This window comes from Haliotis cracherodii, unplaced genomic scaffold (genome assembly GCF_022045235.1).
Source record: "Haliotis cracherodii isolate W230 unplaced genomic scaffold, xgHalCrac1.p SCAF_4, whole genome shotgun sequence".
NCBI lineage: Eukaryota > Metazoa > Mollusca > Gastropoda > Lepetellida > Haliotidae > Haliotis > Haliotis cracherodii.
The window spans coordinates 44,531,966-44,554,848 of record NW_027266297.1 but is presented as its reverse complement, the minus strand read 5'-3'; the positions used below and the strand labels follow the sequence as shown (position 1 = coordinate 44,554,848).

The 22,883-nt window shown below is 34.9% G+C and overlaps 2 protein-coding genes across 6 annotated transcripts in view; one reads left to right on the top strand and one right to left on the bottom strand.

Annotated features, from left to right (window-relative positions):
• Positions 1-22,883, top strand: part of LOC139480106 (caspase activity and apoptosis inhibitor 1-like) — a 228,642-nt gene that overhangs the window by 41,788 nt on the left and 163,971 nt on the right. For 3 of the 4 annotated variants that reach the window (XM_071263129.1, XM_071263130.1, XM_071263131.1), the window contains one exon: positions 17,298-17,378. The exons of the other annotated variant lie outside the window; for it this stretch is intronic. The gene's annotated coding sequence lies outside the window, so the exon portion shown is untranslated. The remainder of the gene's footprint in view (positions 1-17,297; positions 17,379-22,883) is intronic. 4 annotated transcript variants of the gene reach the window in all.
• Positions 1-22,883, bottom strand: part of LOC139480105 (zinc finger protein hangover-like) — a 115,441-nt gene that overhangs the window by 75,277 nt on the left and 17,281 nt on the right. Inside the window, exons 1-2 of one of the 2 annotated variants that reach the window (XM_071263125.1) lie at positions 8,966-9,024; positions 6,768-6,823 (exon numbers count right to left, since the gene is read on the bottom strand). The gene's annotated coding sequence lies outside the window, so the exon portion shown is untranslated. Of the gene's footprint in view, positions 1-6,767; positions 6,824-8,965; positions 9,025-22,883 lie in introns of those variants that run through there. The other variant, XM_071263124.1, reaches the window with a different exon arrangement.

Here is a 22,883-nt window from a genome sequence, read left to right as displayed (position 1 = left end):
CTCACTGACTGCCATGCTATCATGTAGCAGGCCCAGTATTTGGATAGCATTTCTCAAAGTTATTGTAATACAACAGTATAATGAGACTGACTATGGCTTCAACGTTAGGTTGCAAGGGTGAGGTGACCAAAATTGGAGTGCACTTGAAAACAATGCCAAAACCGTTTGGTTAACGACTTGCACAGCTCAGGTTTCAATACCAGCCTGTTGCAGCATCTGGTTAGACAAGATACACACACTATTACACTTTCTACACCCCTATGTTACTCCAACCAAGCAACAGTACATGTGTTGGGCCAAGGTTCAAGTAGCCTGACTTCTTGTATGTGTAACTGAAAGTAAATATGTTCTTAGGACAAGTGTCGATATGCAGCTAGGTGATTGATGGGGCAGGGGGACAGGTTGGGGAAACCAGTAGGTAAGGGTGATGACACATTAATTAATGGATGCTGGAATTCTGTGCAGACTGCAAGATGAATGGCTGAATCAATGTGAAAAAGACTAACAAATAATTTATTTTCAAAATATTAATTTCAAATTAAATGACAATAGAACTTTTGAAATGGACATAATATTGATGTTTAATGAAAATTTTAGATGAAGTGCAGTTGTGTACTTTAATAAGGGAACAGATGTTTTATATATACAGATGTTTGAAAATCAATAAATTTGAAGCTAGTTCAAAATCACCACATTGGTGAGAGACCAGTTTCAAGAGCAGCAAATTATCAGTGGCCACCCAGTCCAGACAATAACATAAGCCTATTGGAATGCCAGTGTTGTACCATGACCTTTAAAGTGTTTCCAGTCTAACTGTTTTAGGGAATCGGATCCTATTATCAGATACAACAAGTAGGTAGAACTAATATGTAGAGGCATACCTCCCATGACCAGCGTCCTAGCACAACTGCATTATGGAGGCACTGGGCAGTTGGAGGTACTTCCACTGGCAGGCCCATTTCCTCAATGTTTGCATTTCATATAATCAAACTGATTAGCCCATAATTGTTTTCACATCTGTTTGTAATAGAGTTACCATGGCAACGCAATTGTAGTGATGGCTCCAGAGTTCACAAATTATGGCTTCTCTGTCTATTAAATCTGTATCTTTTTGTCTCAAAAACAACTGGCAATAACAATAAATTTCTCACAGCATTTTCATGATGCTGTTCTGGTTTTGATGATAATGATATTTGGTTGATTCTGGTTTAACATGTCTGTCAAATTGTAGCAGTAAAGAATTCTTTCTGAATTTGTGAATGTTTTAGTAAAAATGTATTTTTGATAAAAAGAATTTTGATTGCATGTACATGCTCATATTGTAAATTGTAGGTAGTAGAGGTGATAGTTAATGATATTTCTCTAAATAGATCTGACATATTTTTATGGAAAGTAACGCATGCTGAATATCATTATCTTAAAATGCAGTAAAAAAAAATTCATAAAAGAATCCTTGAAAGTGAACTTAGATAAAATGTAAAATGAGCTGAATGTCAAATGTTATCAAGATACCTGTAATGTGAAACACTAAACAAATTTGTACATGATTGGATGGAGTGACTTGGCACCAGTCACCTTCCGCTATATCCTTTCACATTATAACCAGTGTGGGGAAGCGTCAGTGAATTTTCTAGTGGAGCATTTGAGTACCAGCCCTGCCACTCTCCATATGTTGTACTATCTGCAGCAAGGGCATATACTACGCCCCACTGAGAGAGAAATTCATGCATTTCAATTACACTAAGTGAACATCTCAATATACCACGATTACATAGACTTGCTCAGATTGTTGGTTTATCCAGAATAAAAAAAAAAACTAATGAAAGAACCGTACTAATGCTTTCAGCAGGATGTATTGTTAAAACATACAGGAAAAACTTTCAGGGACGATAGTACAAATACTTTATCTTTTCGGGCTGTAATAAATCTCCCCATCTTTTTCAAGGAGCATTGCTTTACACATATTTGTGTAATTCCAGCATACATACACATATGCCATGTTGTAGTTTGATGTCCTCTAGCGTGATCTGTGTATTGTAAAACCAGATCCCCAGGGATGCTCATGTTCAGGGCTTACCAGTGAAAACTTGGCTATTCTGTGTTCTATCATATTAGCACAATTATTCTGCTCTTGATTTTCATACTCTCTGACATTGTATGTCTCCCTCAGTTGTACCACATGACTGACAGCTGTTCATGCTTTAGTAGTTATTAATTTTATTTATTATTTAGATATTTTCATTTAGAAATTGAAAGTTTATTATTTTTTTCTTGCGATATGTGGGTCATTGTGTAGGTGATTTAATTATTGTATTCGTATTGTTCGAACATAAAGTGTAGGGAAATCAATGACTGCTGGTTTTGTCCATTAAAAGAAAACCTGTTTTAAAAATGGTTTTATGAAAATCAAGATTGTTGAGATTTCAAGGGAAGAGTTATCTTTCCTTGCCTTGAAGGACGACTTTGGTCCACTGTCTTGTGCCAATGTCCAGTGTCATGGGTCAACTTGTCTCTACGGAATTAATAGATTGTATATGTATCATCAGATTTGAGCAGACACAAAGGGATTTTGAATGAATTTAATATATTTCCATATGTACAATACACAAACTACTGATACAACAGTTATAAGGAAGACTCCTTTTGTAGTCCTTGGTGCTGCTGGACAGTTACTCAATTTATCTTCAAATCAATTTTTGTGGCCTAAAACATTAGGATATGTGTTACAGTGACAATACATGTACAACATGTTTTTCTTATTCCTCTCAATCAGACATATGATATTACATAATATATATCTGAAGTTTTAAATTGTGACAGTAACTTAATAGCAACAGCCATAAGAATTTGAAATTGTGTTGCAGAATTTATATATTTGTTACTGAATGTCTGAAAGGGTGTCAGAAATAAAAAAAATGATGAAATGTGTTAATGTGTTAGGTTTGTGTAGGCATTTGTCCACAATAACATGAAGGGCTATACCACTTTTTCTCAAGGTTGGAGGCAGCAGCTGAGAGTCACAGATGCATACAGATGTTTATTTAACACTGTAGGCAGTTGTAACTGTATGCATTAGTAGACTCCACCAGTTTTTCACATGACAGTATTGTATGTATGCTGGTAACATACACCAAGGCTTCAGGATCCTCAACAGTGTAGCAAGTCATCTGTAGTTTGAGTCAATCAGAGAACAAATATCAAAACTTGTGTCAATACAGATTCTGCTGGGAAAAGAAAGTTTCATGTCTTAAATGATATATCAAGTTAATGAGTCCTAGTTTAAGGTTTAAAGGTTTAACAAGGTTTAAGTGTATGTCTACACACACATGAAGGTGAAATGGGTATGTCTTATAAGGGTAGGAGTTGTAATACTGTTGACTGCAGCATTTTACAACATTTACTAATTTACATCAATAGTCATATGGTTGTGTAACTGTGTGATCTGCCTGCAAAGAAAAGTTGTAAAAAGAATTCTCCCTGTCATTTTGTAATTGGAGGATTTCAGGGATAATCCGGGAATATTTTGTTTTGCAAAATTCTCCCCTTGTCCAAGAACAATGAGATTTCTTGGAGTGTGATGAGATTTTGCTAATTGTCAGAGATACTTTGTCTTCAAACAGTTGATACTACTTGATTTTCGTCATTTGCGACTCAAAGTATGCAATTAATGTTACTAGATTATATAGAATATCGTTGCATAGCCTATTTCGAACACTTTATTAGATAATGAGTATTGTCAACTGAAATAAGATACTAATTACATTGATATTTATGTTTTTATGTTCATTGTCGACTTTAGAAGGAATTGTTAGCGAGTTCAATTCAAGAGATATGTGTTTACTACAATCATGGGTGCCATTTGCAACAGCCAGAAAATGTTTACAAGTAACTGGAAGTTGGCATTCATGATGTTCATGAATTACATTTGAATGATTAAGTAACATTTTAAAAAAAAATTTATGGACAAATATGGAAGCAAACATTACATACCATATTCAAAACTCTAAATTCCACTTGGTGTTTGGCTTCTAATAGTTCTAGAAATAGTTCAAAATTCATAATTGTTACAAGGTGACCATTCTTGCTGGAGGGTACGTTCGTAAAAACTCTTCCAGACGTGCTGCCTTACCTAAAGGCTAGGTGAATATCATCTTAAACACAATTCTTCCTTGGAATCCCTGCTTCACACAAGTTTTACAAATACATGTACAGTGTATGATTCTTGGGACACAATTCTTACTTTGAATCCCCACTTTTAACCAGACTTACAAATTACAAAATATATAAAATGTCAATGCAAGAAAAACAACCAGTCTCGATCATTTTACTGAAACAGATTCTATTTGGTGTGAAAGGCAAAGTAACTGAAATTATTAGAATTGAAACTCATGTTATGGATGTGGTGGTTTCTTTGAAAAAAAGGTGTATCTAAGCTAACATTTTAATATTTATTTGATCATAGATGTAATCAGATGTATTTAATAATAGATGAAGATGACAAAGCTGCTGTCAACAAATTAATTATATTGTATTTACTCGACAAGAAAATACTGCCAACAGTATCCTTTAGACACAGATGTTTGTACTTATTTGTCCAGCCTTTACACTGCAAGAATTTCAAATGAGTCTTTCAGGTAATGGATCTTGAAGGTGGAAAACCTCCAGTCAATGGACACAAGAGAAAATAAGCCATACTAATTTTTAGCTCACCTGTTTGTTGTCTGTTGTTGTCTGTTGTAAACATCTTCTCAGAAACAACTTGACCAATGAAACTCAAACCTGTTCACTCCAATTTGTTCAAGAGGGTCAAATCTGAATTTCAAAATGGCTGCAAAAAAACTCTCTCAGTAGCTATTTTCTAGTCATGTTTGTACAAAATGGAATGAAATTTGGTATATGTATAGTTGGTGGTTAGGCTCAACACATATGTTCTATTTTCACTATGTTTTATATTTTGACTTTCACTTGACTTTTGCACTTGCTATTATATTTGCTCAAAATGCATTTCCTTTCACATCATCTCCTCAGCAACAACTGGACCAATGTAGCTGAAACTTCACATGTTTGTTTCCACCAGTAATGATATCTGATTTGGTTCAAGAGGTTCGAAGTTGATTTTCACTGCAGCCACCTTTGCAGCTATATTGAAAACACTATTTGGCTATTTGTCAGTCATTTCTTTTCAAAATGTAATAAAATTTGGTACTTGTGTAGTTAGTAGTGGGGCACTACATATATGTTCCATTCATTGATGATTTCTTAATTTTTGACCTTCATTTGACCTTTGCAGCTTGGGCCATGCTCTTTCATTGTCTCATAATGTATTTCTGTCATTGTAAACACCATCTCTTCAGACACCATTGAATTTCATATGCTTTTTTCCACCAATGATGTCATGTGAATTGTTTCAAGAGGATCAGTTCTAATTTTCAATATGGTTGTCATGACAGTCATTGTGGCCATTACTGTGTCATGTTTTTCAAAATGCATTGAAATTTGGTACATGTGTAGTTAATAGTGGGGTCTAACATGTATGTTCCATGACAATATTTTTAGAGAGATTAATTGGGGGAATGTCATGATCTGTTTGTTCATTGTTGTTGTTAGCAAAGTTGGCTTTGTCTGCATACTTTTTCACTTCTTTAACTGCTAAACTGACGAAGCTGAAACTTGGCAAGCATGTTCCCACAAATGATAACGTAGATGTTCACAGTTTTGAAAAATAAGTAAAAAAGGATGTAAACTATGCTCTCCTGAATCCGCTTAAGATAAGCCAGATGTATCTGAAAGTTTTGACATATTTGCTTTTACAAAAAGGAAAATTCCAATACAAATCTCAACACTTTGTTTGACTGCTAAGACTTTCAAAGGGTAGTTTCAATTTTGTACAAGGCAACAGGATTGGCAAACACTACACTTGCTGAGAAAAATGTCTGCATACTGTGCATGTTTTTGATGATGAGCAATTTGAAGTTTGGAAACATTATTGAGTTTACGAACAATCTTTTATAAGAAAGAGGATTGTCTAAACAATTTCTTTTAACATTCTCAGAAAACACATAGCCTAGTGAGGTGAAACTCTGCATGAATGATAATGACAGTATGTGGTTTAAAGTTTGTGCAAGCACATTAACTTTATACAAAGTACATGATTTTGCAAAAATACCTTCTTAAAAGTATTCTCAGTAATATTTGCACCAAATTTTGCACAAAAAATGTACATGAATGTTTTGCACAGTCGGAGGATAAATACTAAATTTGATGGTCTTTACTTTTTATTAAGGCATTAGAAATTTATCTTTCAAAAGGTTACGATTACCCTTATTGGGATTATGAGGGAATATTGATGCTAATGATATCATTTGTACCTACTGACATTAGTTTACGTTTTAGGTTGCGTAATATGTAAACATGTGAGCTACAGTGCCATGGCGTTTTGCCCTACATTTTAAAACCTGGACCAAGCAGATCCATGATCCACATTGTTTCATTACCAGCAAAAAGTGTATGAATGTGAGGCATGTTAAAAGTTATGGAACCAGCATAAGTGTCAAGAATGCTTGTGAAGGGTTTTACTTTCATGAAACCTGGACCAAGCAGATCCATGATCCACATTGTTTCATTACCAGCAAAAAGTGTATGAATGTGAGGCATGTTAAAAGTTATGGAACCAGCATAAGTGTCAAGAATGCTTGTGAAGGGTTTTACTTTCATGAAAGATGACCAGTGTTTTGCTTGATGAACATGATTAAACTGGATGTACTTACCACTGAGATAAATGTTATTTAGTAGCTTGTCTCCGCTCAATCTGCTGGATACAGTTCTAAAAACAAATTTAAATGTGTATGAGTATATGAAGATAAATTTTATTCATTGTAGACACAATAATGGGTTGATTTTGATTCCACTGTGGTCTCTTTTTATAACATTGATAATATGTGTTTTCTCTAGTAATATATTTTAGATGCTAAAATCTTAATTGTTTTGACCCATTCTTTCCATGGATGTTAGGCCAGAATGAATGAATTATTCATTCAAATTTGAAAAACGTGAGGCATGTTGCATATTTTCTTTTTGTTCTTAAACAAAACTTTCAGAGCATATGTGCACTGTTGAAGGATGCCATTAACATGTTAAACGCCACACTCAGCAATATTCCAGCTATATGGCGGCAGTCTGTAAATAATCAAATCTGGACCAAACAATCCAATGATTGACATCATGAGCATCGATCTATGCAGTTGGGATACTATGAACTACATCAACCAAGTCAGCAAGCCTGAACCACCTGATCCTGTTAGTCACCTTTTATGGCAAGCATGGGTTGATGGTGTATTTCATCAAGTAAAGAAAGAAGAGAACATACATAGCAATTATCTTCATCTCTGGGCACTTGAGGTACAATATGATGATGTGAGGCAGTGGGTATGAAAAGTTAATTCATTTTTTATGGCCTTATGCTTAAATGATAAATTTGTTCATTGTCTATTTGAGAAAAACCCAATATGATCCACCACATTGCCTGAACAGAATGAAAGGGTGACACAGCTGAAGGATCATTCCAGATTTTAAGTCTGAACCTCTGAGACAGACTAAACACAAGTAACTTGGATACAGCAACGGGCTAGTAAATGAGATGCCTCATCTGGAAGGGATATACTGAAACTAAGTATAACCCATGGAAAAATGTACCGTGTCAAGCACACAATGTGACTGCATTCTTTACTTGGAACAAAGCATCAGTTGTTTTGAAAATTTATTGCAGCATCTTATGGTTATCCCCTATCTACTGTAGTACCTTACCTATGCTTACACACCAGGTGCCAAGTGTCATCATAGTTGAGAGTTTGTGACACACTTACACTTGGAAACCTGTTAGTTAAAGAAGTTCTATGACAGTAACATCACTCTCAAATGTTAAGGAATTTAACAAATGTGACACTCTTACTCATAAGTAGTAGTATCATGTAGCTTGTCCGTGGTGAGATTGGGAAACCTTGCACGAATGTCTGTCATTATGGGAAGACATGGAAATGACTCTTGAACTTTTTCACATACAAATTTGTTTACCTAAGTCACTGAAGATGTTCAAGTTAAAGAATGTAACCTTGAATGAAGGTTTGGAGAATCCAGAAAGAACACAGGATGTTTGATACAACAACACTATTTACACTATTAGATTTGTAACCTTCCTCTTTAAGGGGTCTTTACATTCATTATTCTTCCTTCAAATCAATCCCTATTTAGATAAATCGGAGTGTTTTTCTCTTTAGAGGCAGCTTTATTCCTTAGGATTCTACCAGCTATGTAAATGGTAATGTTTATCTGAAATCATTTACATGTATGACTAACAAAGAACAAGAATGTAAATTCAGTGTAATGCAATAATATGGTTTGGAGCATGCAGTTTTCTAATACGTGGCTTAATACTGTTTTGCTAATTCCTCACTCTTTACAGTTATATCTAAAGGTTTAGGTACTGTACTGTTAATAGCTTGGAAGCATACATTTGTTCTTACTACAGAAATTAGACATGTGTTACACTATAATATTACACATATTTACGTGCAATTCTATACTCGCCTCCATTACAGGGGTTATTTCAAAATATGTGCAAAGGAACCTTGCCAAGTCTATGGACAGATTGGTTACCAAGAAAAACCTAATTAGGATACAACATACTTGATCATGTAAGATTTCTGTCATATTTTACACACTACACATACTATCTATCTGACAAATCTACACTTAACATGTAAAGGCCCTTCATCCTTGACCTTAAGTTTTCATTGCAGAAAATAGGAGGTGTCTGAAAATGTATCTAAACATCTGATTCCATGCCAGCAACGTACTGCATCAGTGAAGGAAATCATACACATACAATCCTAGGAAAGACCAATCAAGTCTAGTTACATATTTCTTGCTACAAGTAGTAGGAGTTGACTGGTGTCCCAGATCCACTTACCTGTTCCATGTGTTGGAGTGAGGAAGCTCCCTCATCAAGTTTTAAGCACTTGAGTGTTTGATACATTGCCTACATATTGCATATATTCCTGTGCCACATGTCAGTACCACCACATACAAATTCAATTGACATTTACAGCATCAGAGCTCTCCCTGTTGCTGCCTCCCTAGATTCAGGGCTCTGATACATGTGATTAAGAATAAGTAAAATGTGACACAGGTTTTTTTTAGCCTGCCACAAAATCAGCTTGTGTGCAGGCATAGTCTTGTGGTTGGATGTCAGAGTATATTACATGGAGAATGTGTGTGTCAAGATGGGAGAAAAATGTCAGTTGGCAACAATTTGCTTCTTGACTTTCTAGGAATAAACTGAACTAGTTTTTGCTGTCAACTAGAAAAAGGTTGTGTATGTGCCAACTGACAAGCCTCTTTGGAATTGATTCCTACATCAGTCACTTATTACAAGAAAATGCAGAATGACTTTACTGAGTTGGTTTTAGGTGCCAAAATGGGGTTTTGTTACATTTAATTTTATGTCATTTGTGTTTTGGAACTGAAGATAAAATTCCCAACTGGATGGATATGTCCTGAGGGAGAACTAATAGTTTGAGAAGTATTATGCTACAAGTGAAGAGTGATTGTGAACTCTGCAAAAAAACCAGGGCACACAAAGTGTAAGTTTATCAAAGCATTCTGTAAAATTAACTCTGCCAAACTGACCATGTTAGGAAGACTTCCAAGTCCTTATACTAGCAATTAGTGCACATGCTCCAAGCAAGAATAGGACTAGCTGGTGTACAATATGCTCAATTAGTGCATAAAGACACATACCTTACGGCCACTGGACTAAGGGAAGTCTCCTTCAAAACTGGTCACTATTGTGAAATAATATTCAGCTTAGCCTTTGTTTTCATCAGGGTTCGCACATGTGTGTGTGGTGCACTGAAATGCTCACAACTGAGTCCTCCAGTAAAATTCAAAGTAATTGGATCTATTTGAAATTGAAAGATTTTTATATCTGGGTCCCAGAAATTTCATTTCATTCAAGAAATTTGTTTCAACACTTCAAAGAGTCTTTGTATACTGTTCAATGGATATGAGATAGATTTCTCATTTTTCAAGTGTCTGGCACTTCTCTAAGACTCCAACGATTTATTTTTCAATTTTGACCACATTTATTATTGACTCATATATCGAGAAACTGCAAAATGATGACATTCATTTATATAAAAGCAACAAGACCCTTTCCATAAGCATAAGAAATCTCTGCCAAGATTTAAATTTTAAACGTTACTAAATTTACAACCAAAAAAGTTATATTTTGTGATTTGTGATTAAAATGTCTAAAGCATGTATTCATGGTTCTTGCACATTGTATTTTCAGATTGATTTATCCAGACTACTATAATTGAGGTATGATCTAATGTACATTAGGGTTCCAAAGTTTTGGAATAAAAAAAATTATAAAGTTCATGATGATGACTTATCTTTATATTTGCTAAATATGATCATTTTTTTAAGGATTATGCACAGCTTACATGGTGTGTACAAAGAACATTTTAGAAACAGTGGCAGTATAAATCATCATGCGTATTTGCTATGTCATTTCTAATCTTTTACTTGTGTGTGATTGAATTCACTTTTTAAGGTACTCCATGGAATGGCAAGTCAAAAACACACATTAAGAGAATATGATCTTCTTTTGACATGTTTGTTTTGAACTTATGAAATTCTTTAGAATATGACACTGCCAATCAAACAGTGATTTAGGAAATCTAATAGCATTTACAGCAAACAAAACCAACCAGTCCATGCCAATCTTTCTTATGAATCCCAATGTATGATCTTGAGATTGAATGGGATGAACCAATGTAACACTCAGTTAACAGGGCAGCAAAGAAAAAACATGTATATGTGAACTTAAATGTCCTCTTGACAATATAATCACTTCTGAGTCATAGATATACATACTGTGTAAGAAAATGTATTGAATATTCTGGAACGAAAAGTGAGTTCACTGTTAACCCATTAGTCCAAAAAACTGTTGACATTGAAGATTAGTTTAAGGATGTAACAACGGTGTTGCAAACATGGAAGGTATAAAAGTCTTTATGTGTTCGTGTTTAATCTTCAATTAGCCAATAACTGGGCAAACTGCATGAGGGAGATTTCTTGCATTGTTTGGTGAGAAAATAGAATTACCATCTTCTCACTAAATCCACAGCCAATACCCCTGACAATTCGTACAGACGAAAACTTTTAAGTGTTGCTTGATAAAACTGTCATAAATTGTAATCTGATGTAAATGTTCAGACAGCATTAAAATGATTGATTCTATCCATGTCAGGCTGTAAATATTATCGCCAGAACAAAAGTAAGTTCACCAGTAAAATGTGTGGCAATGTTATGATTTAGTGGGAAAGTGTTTAGCCGCCCTTCAGAAATGTTACTGTTTATTTTTCAATTAGATTGTAAGAAAAGGAATTTGATTCTATCCAGGGAATACCTTGACTCGAGGAAGATAAAATTGTCTAGAATGTGTTAAAATAAATTGATCGGATGGTAGTCTGGGGACTGAAATGAAAGGATTTGGTGAAAAGATGGAAAGGCATGTATAGAAGATGGTCCTGTCTTCAAAGTCAAACAGGAATATTGATTCCGCAGTTTCAATTTGGTGCCGATATCATAAATAATCAGTGACCACATCAATGAATTAAGTAGAGCCACTGTTGTGGACTGTCTTTAGGCTGTTTACAAGTTAACATTTATATTAAAGGGAACTATCCCCTGATAGCATTTCTAAATGGCCCAAACCTAACGGAAAAATGATTGGATTTAAGCATTTTGTCTAGTCGATTCTGCTTTTATTATACTTCAAAGTTTGAAAGGCCATTATTGTACAATCTTTTGAACATCATATCACTTTTGAGGAGCAGTCTAGCCAGCTTTTATGAATTGATAAAACCCTGAAATCCCTCCTGAATTTTATTAGCATAGATAAGTCCAAGTATCCTGTAATGAAAAATGAATTATTTATGAAGAAAAGAAAAAGCTTGATCACCCCTGATGTAATGTGAATTTTGAAAGTAAATGAGCTTTATTTGGATTTTACATGGAATTTGAATATGAATTTGATGGCCTTTTGTACAAGGTGTTGTTGCTGTGGTCTATCTTGGGTAATGCACTGACCCCCTATAATCCCTTAATAATGATATTGGTTAGCTTTGCAATTATATTGCATGGGGTCACGAAAAAGATACAATCAGCTGTAGAAGGAGGGATTACTGGCAGATGATAAAGATCTGGGTGTTCCACTTAGTCCCTTTGTGTCTCCTCTTGTATTTGACATCGATTATTCATGAAATCTCTACTCACTGATTAAGATGTAGCGAGACATGTGTTAGGTCTTCCTATCATGAGCTTACATATACACAGCAAACATTTCATCTCCTGGAATGTGCCAACTACATGTTCACAGTTACCACGGACATGGTCATTATCACACTTCATGCAAACGGCCACTTGGGACACCAAATGAGCAATGGCCGACCACTCCACCTCTCCGGGATCAGACCTGTCCCATATGGAAAATAGCTTACACTAAAAGCAAATGCTTGTAAATTTTGTTTTTTTATCAGCAGAAAAAAGGTTTAGGCCTCAGGCCACTCAGTCAATATTTCTTGTTGGCTATTTGGAGTCAGAAGGGTAATAATCATAAGACATGTCTTGAAAATTTTCTTGCTCAAGTTCTGAGCTATAGAAAGAACTGTCATGTTTAATATCATCATAAAATTGCCCTAATGATATATAATGTTTGGTTTGCGGTAGAGTGCAATGTTGCTATAGAATGTCTATTATTATCTCAGTTTAGGTATTAAATAGTATCATAGTGTCAAATCAATGTACTTCCTGACTTGAATATGTAATGCAAAGTCTGTGTGAGAGAAATATTTGATATCTGAATTACAACCTTGCACATAAATAGTATTTCAATGAATTTCAAGGGAAATAATTCCGAAATTATTTATGTAGTGGAAATCATTTGCTCTGGTAATGACAGAGAACTGATGATATGTTTGTGAGTGTTTTGGTGGTGGACTGTACAATGTTTTCAAGGAGAAAAGGAGAGCATTAGCTTTGTTGAAGTTATTTTGTTCAGCTGATCAACAGTGCATTCATTTCTCGTCATTCAAGGGTTCTTTGTATGGGTGTTCTTGATTGTCAAAACTGATTCTCTTACTGTTCTTGATTGTCCGAAGGACACCCCTCTGAAAGTGCTCTTGAAAATCAGAGCTGATGCTATTTTGTGGGTGTTCTTGATGGTCAGGATGTTCCTCTGTGGATTGTCTTGTTGGGATATATTGATTGTATTGAAACCTGATGGTCAGAAGGACATCTGTTTTTCCTCTTGGCATTCTTGTTGGTTTAAAGGCTTTCCTTCTATTGACATTTTGGCTGATCTCCAAAAACCTCTATTTAGTTGAAGGGTTTGCTGGTCAGCTGTGTTTTCAAATTTGAGGTAAGGATGACTTGATTTTGATGTATTTGTAGGTAGGAACACTTTGATTTGTCCAGATTCTTGTGGACAAAAGTGCTAATGTTCTAACATCCTAAAACCAGATGTCTGGAGTACGATATATGCGAGTGATTAAACAGTTAGAAGAGAATCTATTGGATGGATTGTTTTGTTGGCTAAATATTCCTCATTTTGAGAATGATCTGATTGCATTTGCAGTCGGCAATTGGTCATTGAAACAGCACTTTCCTATTTGCATAACATTGAAACACATTAAAGTTTCAGGGCCAGCAGTTTGAAATGGTGACATTTTCAAATGTTACCACAGCATGTAGGATCTCCTGTTTTAGTCATATGCTATTGCATTAGTAATTACAGTTCATTTTCATGATCCCTTTCTAAATCTTTCATAGTCAAGTTCAGAAGTCATACATTCTGTTGCCTCCACCTCTGTCCGCATGTATTTGTTTGACAATCTACAGGGACATGTCTTAGAAATCTCCTCAATGTATCATGCCACAGAGAACATCAAATCCAGGTTAGAATCCAAATTTTGGACTATGATTGGCTGCTATCAAGTAGATCTTCATTGTCCCTACTGTGTATTTATAGGCTTTGTGCCAAGTAATCTGGGGACAGCATAGATAAATGTTCAACAGATGGGGGAAAAAACAGAAAAAATAGAATTACTTGATTAACCATTGCTTCACTGAGCTCAGACATTGTTAAAAATATCCAACAGTGTGAGCCTGGGTTGTCTAGAGATCTTCTTTGACTAATTAATGCATGGCGTCTGTCATCACGAGCGATGTCCCTCGAGCCGTAGGGTTGTCTGACAAGCATATGCAAGTATCGCTGACAAAATACCATTATTTGACATGTGATCATAAGGATAGCCTCCACACACAGCTCACCAGTCAGACATATTTGATCAGAGTTTAGCTCAAATACAATACACATTTTTTGTATGAAATATTTGAAAAGTGTACAACCAGTATTTTGTCTTCCACTTGTATTTTTGCTTTTAAAAAGAACTTGAAACTATCCAGACATGTTTTAAAGTTAACAAAGCTTGCAAATGATTTGATCATGTCGGTCAATTATCCAATATGTTATGGAAATTGATAGAATTTGATGGTAAAGAGGCTGTTTTTGTGACACTGATAAGAAGAGAAAGTTGAGACCTTGCCTGGTTATGCATTGTATTATGGTAAAATATCCTGATTCCGACTCTGTTAGCATTTACGGTGAGCTTGTTTGTCAAGAAATTTCCAAACATTGACATCGCTTAGTGTAAAACTAGCCAAAATGACTCAAATATTTGTTTTGTAAGCATTATTTGTGATCTCCTCTGCTTTGCTTTGTCAGTTATCAAAATTACAATATCGTATTTATTGTCAGAATAGTTTGGGGTAACTATATGTTGCCATCAGTTTTGACGTTAATGGGAAACTTCACTTGCATGCATGAGATAAATAAATGCTTTAATTCTGTATCTGAACTTTACGGCTGTTCTTATGTTACTGTAGGGTTTTGATATTCAATGGTAATCTCCGAAATGAAAAATGGAAAAAGCAAAGTAGTAGTTTAAGAGGAGGAAATACCAGTGACTTTGTATGAATTACCCATGTCTCCCGAAAAATGTTCTGAATGGAGATGTATGAATTCTGTCCATTAAAACTAATTTCGTTTCTATGGTAAACTTCTTCTTTCAATTTGAAGCTAAAAAAGAAATTATTGGTTCGCGATACATCAACCTTATTTGTCGAGCTTTGTTTCTTAGATTTATGAGGCCATCCTTTTGGAACAGGTTTTGAGAAAAGGTATAAGGCACCAATTGTGTTAAAATAGATTGCATAATACCTCAATGAGGTGAAATCCTGCTGTGATAAAACTGTTTTTTATGGGTAATGGGCATCAGTACTGCAACTGTACCATACTTATTCTTTAACAAACATCTTTAGATCAATGTGAGTGATCGTCAGTTTAAATATGGCCTCCTGTTAGTCATCTTGAAAAATCTTATGGCATTAAATATTTTCTTTCATAGCCAGACATATTCAGGAGACATAAGTGTCCATTTCTCAGGATTTCTACTCAGACGTTTTTAAGCTTGATCTTTTCATATATATAGTGTTTTTTATTGATTTTCTTCCTTGTACGCCATTTCAGATTTTTTTCAGACTATGGCACATTAACATTACCACTATTTGAAACCATTTCACATCAATAATCTGAAGTAATTGTGACCTTGATATTTCTCTTGCCCTACCACTAATAATCGGCTTATCAAAGAAGTGAACAAGACGTCTCCTATGTAAGAAAAACAGCGTTGTGGCTAATGACAGTTTGAAGGATTAAAACGTTTTATTTGAAGAGATGCTCATGTTTTTGTCTGGCTGTGTTTTATATATTGATTTTGTCGGTGCTACGTATTATAGTCGAGTAAACACTATCTCCCTGACTGTAGCTCTGACTTAATGATAAAGGGAGCTACATTATTACAGCTGATAACAGCTTATTTGCACTGACATTAGATCATTTTTCTGGGGTTAAACCACACTGTTTGAGGTTTAAATGCCTTTTGTAAGATATCCCTTGTATAGCAGACGTCACCTACCACTGGCAAAGAGTGAAAAACTGGTCTGGTATAAATTCAATTATAGGTTTTTCTATCCGGATTTGCGCAGACAAAATATGGTTTGTCTCAGAAATATCAGCTGTATGTTGAAGCTCTTACCGGGATTTCCTCGCCTGCTAGCCAAATTAAACTGGATTTGTCTGGGCTCAAATTCAATTACATGTTTTAAAGCGACAATATTGGTAACTAGTGAAAAAGTGTCCACAAGAATAATCTGACATAAGACTCCTATGCTGTAGAAGAGGTCTCTGTCGGGAGTGCCTATTAAACTGGCAAGATTCAATATAGGAGGCAGGATATCAAAATATTGGTTGTCGCCTGCACTTATTTTCAAAGGTCAAAAGCGTGTCCTCAGCATAAAGATCCGCTTATGAAATTCCCTATGTTTTCAATGTAGCTCACCCTTTGATAGCTTAATGAAATTCTGGCATGAAAATGACTCAAATTGTCTGGAAGAAATTCAAATTGAGATTGAAGAAAGTTAGCAACTTTGCTCAAGTTAGACATAGAAATTAGGCCAAGGTCACACCCCAATTACTAGCGTGTGATATTGCGCAAAAATGCTTTGTGCTGCTGTTAAAATGAATAATATCAGAAAATGAATACAAATGCTCGATGTACATGGGGAAAACAGAACCAATTATCCTAGATGTTCAGTCCAAATCAAATGAGACATGAAAGGTGGCAGGTAACATAGCTGGAACCTGAAAGTACTGATAAAGGCAGTTGCTTCGGTCTGTTGAATGCTGAATGGGGTTGTTTGTTACATTTCATTTCAAAATTAATCTACATGTATGACCTACTGAAATCAATATGAAATCGGGTTTGAGTTGCCAAAATGTTTGACTATGGATACTTTAAAGGGATAAACATTACTGTTTTCAAATTTGTGTATAAGTACTTTGAGCGTACATTTCATTTGAACAATATATTCTTTTTGTTTGTCAGGTTTCAAAATACTGTTGGTCAATGCTTTTAAACCCGAATGAGACACACATATTTAATTTATTTCCAAACTTTGAGTGACCATCTAGGAAGTTTGACTTGCAGCTGTGATTTGAGTTGCATATTGCTCTTGTATGTAAACTCACTCTGACTTAATGACTATATATAAGTATGTGAATACTTTCAACCACTAGTTTTCTCACACTTGACCTGCTGTCATGCTCTTTTCAGGCTGTCATTAGGAAAATTGTGAATTCACCAATCTCAAATATCAAGCTACTATACTCATCAGCCAACCTTTGGTCTGCTTAGGTAAGTGTAAATTTTCTCTGTTCACTATTCATCTCACCTGCTGTCTTTACATCACATCGTTAAGGACAGTTCTTTAATTGTTCTCTTTTTGGTTTGTCTTCTTTTAGTATTTGTTCTCTTGACACTGCTATATATAAATATACTCAAAGATGTATACCTTAAAGCTCCTGTGCACCTACTAGTTACAGATAAACTGAACACATTTTTAATCCAAGCATCTTGTAGTAAATTGTCCATAAACATAGTAATTTTACCACATATAGTACATTATACACCATACATAATTCATATTAATTACTCACAGTCTAGATGTAGTTAGTGATCTAAGATCAGCATGAATAATGCAGGAATTACTGTCATTTGTCAGCTGCAATAACAACAAAATGTTTTTAATGTTGTTTGGGGATCCATCTTGAACGTACTTAACGCTTTTATGATACCATTGGTTTAGGGACCTCCACTGACCCCCTGCATACTTTCATAGATATACATGGCCGGATATCTCCATTCAGTTATGTAGATTGTCTCAGTGTCTTTTAACTCCAGAATGATTAAATGAATCAAGAGACTTTCATCCCACTGTAAAGAATTGTATTGGCTCTGTTGGAAAATCATGAATTTATTACATCATCAGACTGACCATGGGAATACTTTGAGCATTGATATACAAAAGTTTTGAATTATGCTAGAGAACATGATGATGATGATGTTGAAATAATGATAATTATTTTCCCCAAGATGTTAATTATACAGTGCAATCTTAGGCATTTCAATAAGAATCCAGTTTAACAATTTCAGGATTGTAAGTTTTGTGCATTTGGTAGATTCTTATTGCCTTGTGCTTAATTATTCATCACAAGTTTGGTGGCATCTTGCTTGTCTCAGATTGTTCTTGAGAGTAGAAACAGATGGCAAGGGATCCAACAGCAGCAAATTTTAGGAATTTTCAGCTTTGATGTTACATTGGCTATTTGCTTGGTATACACTGTGCTTGAGAATGCTTTCTTTCTGACTGATTGTTGATGTGAAATTGCGTTCCAGAATGCAGTTAACAACTTTGATTAGCTAGCCAGGTTCGACCTCCTTCTGATCACTGATGACCTGTCAAGGTGTCCACCTACCGTGACATATCCATCTTGTAACATATAAGTCTTGTCAGTCTCTTTTGTGCCTCCTTGTACTATGCACCATTTAGGTGTCATTTTCATTCAACAGGCAATACTGGTTATGATTTTCACTCCACACAGGTAGAAATCTGTAAGACATCATTTTTCATAATCATGGTATGATCATTTCAATTCAAAATGTCAATGCCATAGCCTTGAATATCTGCCGACACTGTAGCTGTGTGTAGTCCAGTGAAAATTACAAGTACAGTGATCCCATGCTACAACACTACCTTTGGGTAGCCAAATAGTTGATGAGTGTTATAGACGATCAGCGGTTTAACCAAGATGGAGTCGTAGGGTGTAGATGACCAACATAACAGTACATTCTCAGCCTACCGCGCATGATCTACGTCGCATGTTGCATATCAGAGTTTGGAAAAAGGATTAGAATATAGTAGTTGTTTATGATTCAAAGTGTAAAAAAAAGATTGATCAAGCGTTATGTGCAACTACATTGTATCCCTTCAGCAAATTCAAGTGACGGAACAGGTATAACAAACTTGGTCAATAAAACTTTGATACGGTAATTGAGATAAAACATCACTAGTGTTATAATATAAGGTAGTGTAACTTATTGTTAAACAATGATTACAATGTTTAGTGTTGAGATTCAGTAGAAGTTCATTGCATTGTATTTGGACAATGCGTAGTTATCAGGAATGTAGTACTATTTAATGTTAGCAGTGGTGAGGAAGTTATCATGTTTAGATGCTAGAATCATCCGTAAACTGCCAGAATAGCATGGATGGATGTCAAGCGTTATAGAAACATGTGGTATATTCTGTGATGTTCCCGTGACACTGTGCTAGTCAAGCACTGAGTGGAAAGTGCTGGATGCTGGTTAGACTATATAAGTGGAGCGTGTGCGTCCCTGTCTCATCTCATATTTCGTCTCATATTTCATTTCATCTGACATTACATCAAGACCAGTTTTTGTGTGAAGATCCCTTTTCACCCTGGCATTCATTCCAGGCCTATCTCAGCAGCTTGACTACTGTTGTGGCGAGGTGATTATTATTATTCCCATTTTCATTTCCACTGCTCTTACATCTTATACTGCCATTGAATAGTGTACTACCACCCTCTGTAGTAATTGCTGTGCAGTAATTTGTCTTGATTTGTAAACCTAGTTAGTTTTGTAATACAATTGTTGATACATACCATTTGTTGGTAGTTTGTGGGTTTCACACTAAATTCTTTTAAGTACAGATTTCTGGGTTAACATATTGTTTCAATTTGGGAATCAACATGTAACACTGTAGATGAAGATTTACCATTTAAATTGTATTTCCAGCTGTCCCAAGTCATTGCTTTATATGCAGATATTATAATTACCATGTGTATTTGCTATAAACTAAGCCAAGACGATCTATCGATGATTTATTTAAAAACTAAGATAACCTCAAAGACTTTTGATGTTATGGTGGGAAGAAATTGTATCTGAAATATTATTTTGTCAAAAATAATATATTCCAATATCGCATTATTTTAGTTGCAGTTGCGATGAGGAAAAACATGGTCATCATTAGTCTGTAATTTAGTCAAAATTTATGTACATCTTTAATAATGTCAAGTTTTCAACTGACAGCAACAAGTCCTAGATAAAATAAGATTTGCCTTCAGTCAACCAAGTAGTGTCGCATCTGTTTGTTAATCGTCTTGTTTATTCATAAATGACATTGTTGCAATGATGGAAAGAAATAGTTTGTCTCATAACTTTAATTTATAAAATATCCTGTTTGCAGCTGTAGCTGAAAAATATATCTGGTCTCAATAATACAAAATCCCAGCCCCCACCACCTCACACCCCCCACCCCCCAGTTGTGCAATTGATCACTTTTACTTATATCATGTGTGAGTTGTAATTGATCTCTTTTACTCATATCCATGTGTGAGGTGTAATTGATCACTTTACTAATATCCATGTGTGAGATGTCATTGATCACTTTTACTCATATCCATGTGTGAGATGTAATTGATCTCTTTTACTCATATCCATGTGTGAGATGTAATTGATCACTTTTACTCCTATCCACGTGTGAGATGTAATTGATCACTTTTACTCATATCCATGTGTGAGATGTAATTGATCACTTTTACTCATATCCACATGTGAGATGTAATTGATCACTTTTACTCATATCCATGTGTGAGATGTAATTGATCACTTTTACTCATATCCATGTGTGAGATGTAATTGATCACTTTTACTCATATCCATGTGTGAGATGTTATTGATAACTTTTACTCATATCCATGTGTGAGGTGTAATTGATCTCTTTTACTCAATCCATGTGTGAGGTGTAAATGATCACTCATATCCATGTGTGAGATGTAATTGATTACTTTTACTCATATCCATGTGTGAGATGTAATTGATCTCTTTTACTCATATCCATGTGTGAGATGTAAATGATCACTTTTATTCATATCCATGTGTGACATGTAATTGATCACTTTACTAATATCCATGTGTGAGGTATAATTGATCACTTTACTCATATTCATGTGTGAGCTGTAAATGATCTCTTTACTCATATCCATGTGTGAGATGTAATTGATCACTTTTAGCCATATCCATGTGTGAGATGTAATTGATCACTTTTACTCATATCCATGTGTGAGATGTAATTGATCTCTTTACTCATATCCATGTGAAAGGTGTAATTGATCAATTCACTCATATCCATGTGTGAGATGTAATTGATTACTTTTACTCATATCCATGTGTGAGATGTAATCGATCACTTTTACTCATATCCACGTGTGAGATGTAATTGATCACTTTTACTCATATCCATGTGTGAAGTGTCATTGATCACTTTACTCATATCTAAGTGTGAGGTGTAATTGATCACTTTACTCATATCCATGTGTGAGGTGTAATTTATCACTTCATTCATGTCCACGTGTGAGGTGTAATTGATCACTTTACTCATGTCCATGTGTGAGATGTAATTGATTACTTTTACTCATATCCATGTGTGAGATGTAATTAATAACTTTTACTCATATCCATGTGTGAGATGTAATTGATTACTTCACTCATATCCATGTGTGACATGTAATTGATTACTTTACTCATATCCATGTGTGACATGTAATTGATTACTTTACTCATATCCATGTGTGAGGTGTAAATGATCACTTTACTCATATCCATGTGTGAGGTATAATTGATCATTTTACTCATATCCATGTGAGAGAAGTAAGTGATCACTATTACCCATATCCATGTGTGAGATGTAATTGATCTCTTTTACTCATATCCATGTGTGAGATGTAATTGATCTCTTTACTCATATCCATGTGAAAGGTGTAATTGATCAATTCACTCATATCCATGTGTGAAATGTAATCGATCACTTTTACTCATATCCACGTGTGAGATGTAATTGATCACTTTTACTCATATCCATGTGTGAAGTGTCATTGATCACTTTACTCATATCCAAGTGTGAGGTGTAATTGATCACTTTACTCATATTCATGTGTGAGCTGTAAATGATCTCTTTACTCATATCCATGTGTGAGATGTAATTGATCACTTTTAGCCATATCCATGTGTGAGATGTAATTGATCACTTTTACTCATATCCATGTGTGAGATGTAATTGATCTCTTTACTCATATCCATGTGAAAGGTGTAATTGATCAATTCACTCATATCCATGTGTGAGATGTAATTGATTACTTTTACTCATATCCATGTGTGAGATGTAATCGATCACTTTTACTCATATCCACGTGTGAGATGTAATTGATCACTTTTACTCATATCCATGTGTGAAGTGTCATTGATCACTTTACTCATATCTAAGTGTGAGGTGTAATTGATCACTTTACTCATATCCATGTGTGAGGTGTAATTTATCACTTCATTCATGTCCACGTGTGAGGTGTAATTGATCACTTTACTCATGTCCATGTGTGAGATGTAATTGATTACTTTTACTCATATCCATGTGTGAGATGTAATTAATAACTTTTACTCATATCCATGTGTGAGATGTAATTGATTACTTCACTCATATCCATGTGTGACATGTAATTGATTACTTTACTCATATCCATGTGTGACATGTAATTGATTACTTTACTCATATCCATGTGTGAGGTGTAAATGATCACTTTACTCATATCCATGTGTGAGGTATAATTGATCATTTTACTCATATCCATGTGAGAGAAGTAAGTGATCACTATTACCCATATCCATGTGTGAGATGTAATTGATCACTTTTACTCATATCCATGTGTGAGATGTAATTGATCTCTTTACTCATATCCATGTGAAAGGTGTAATTGATCAATTCACTCATATCCATGTGTGAGA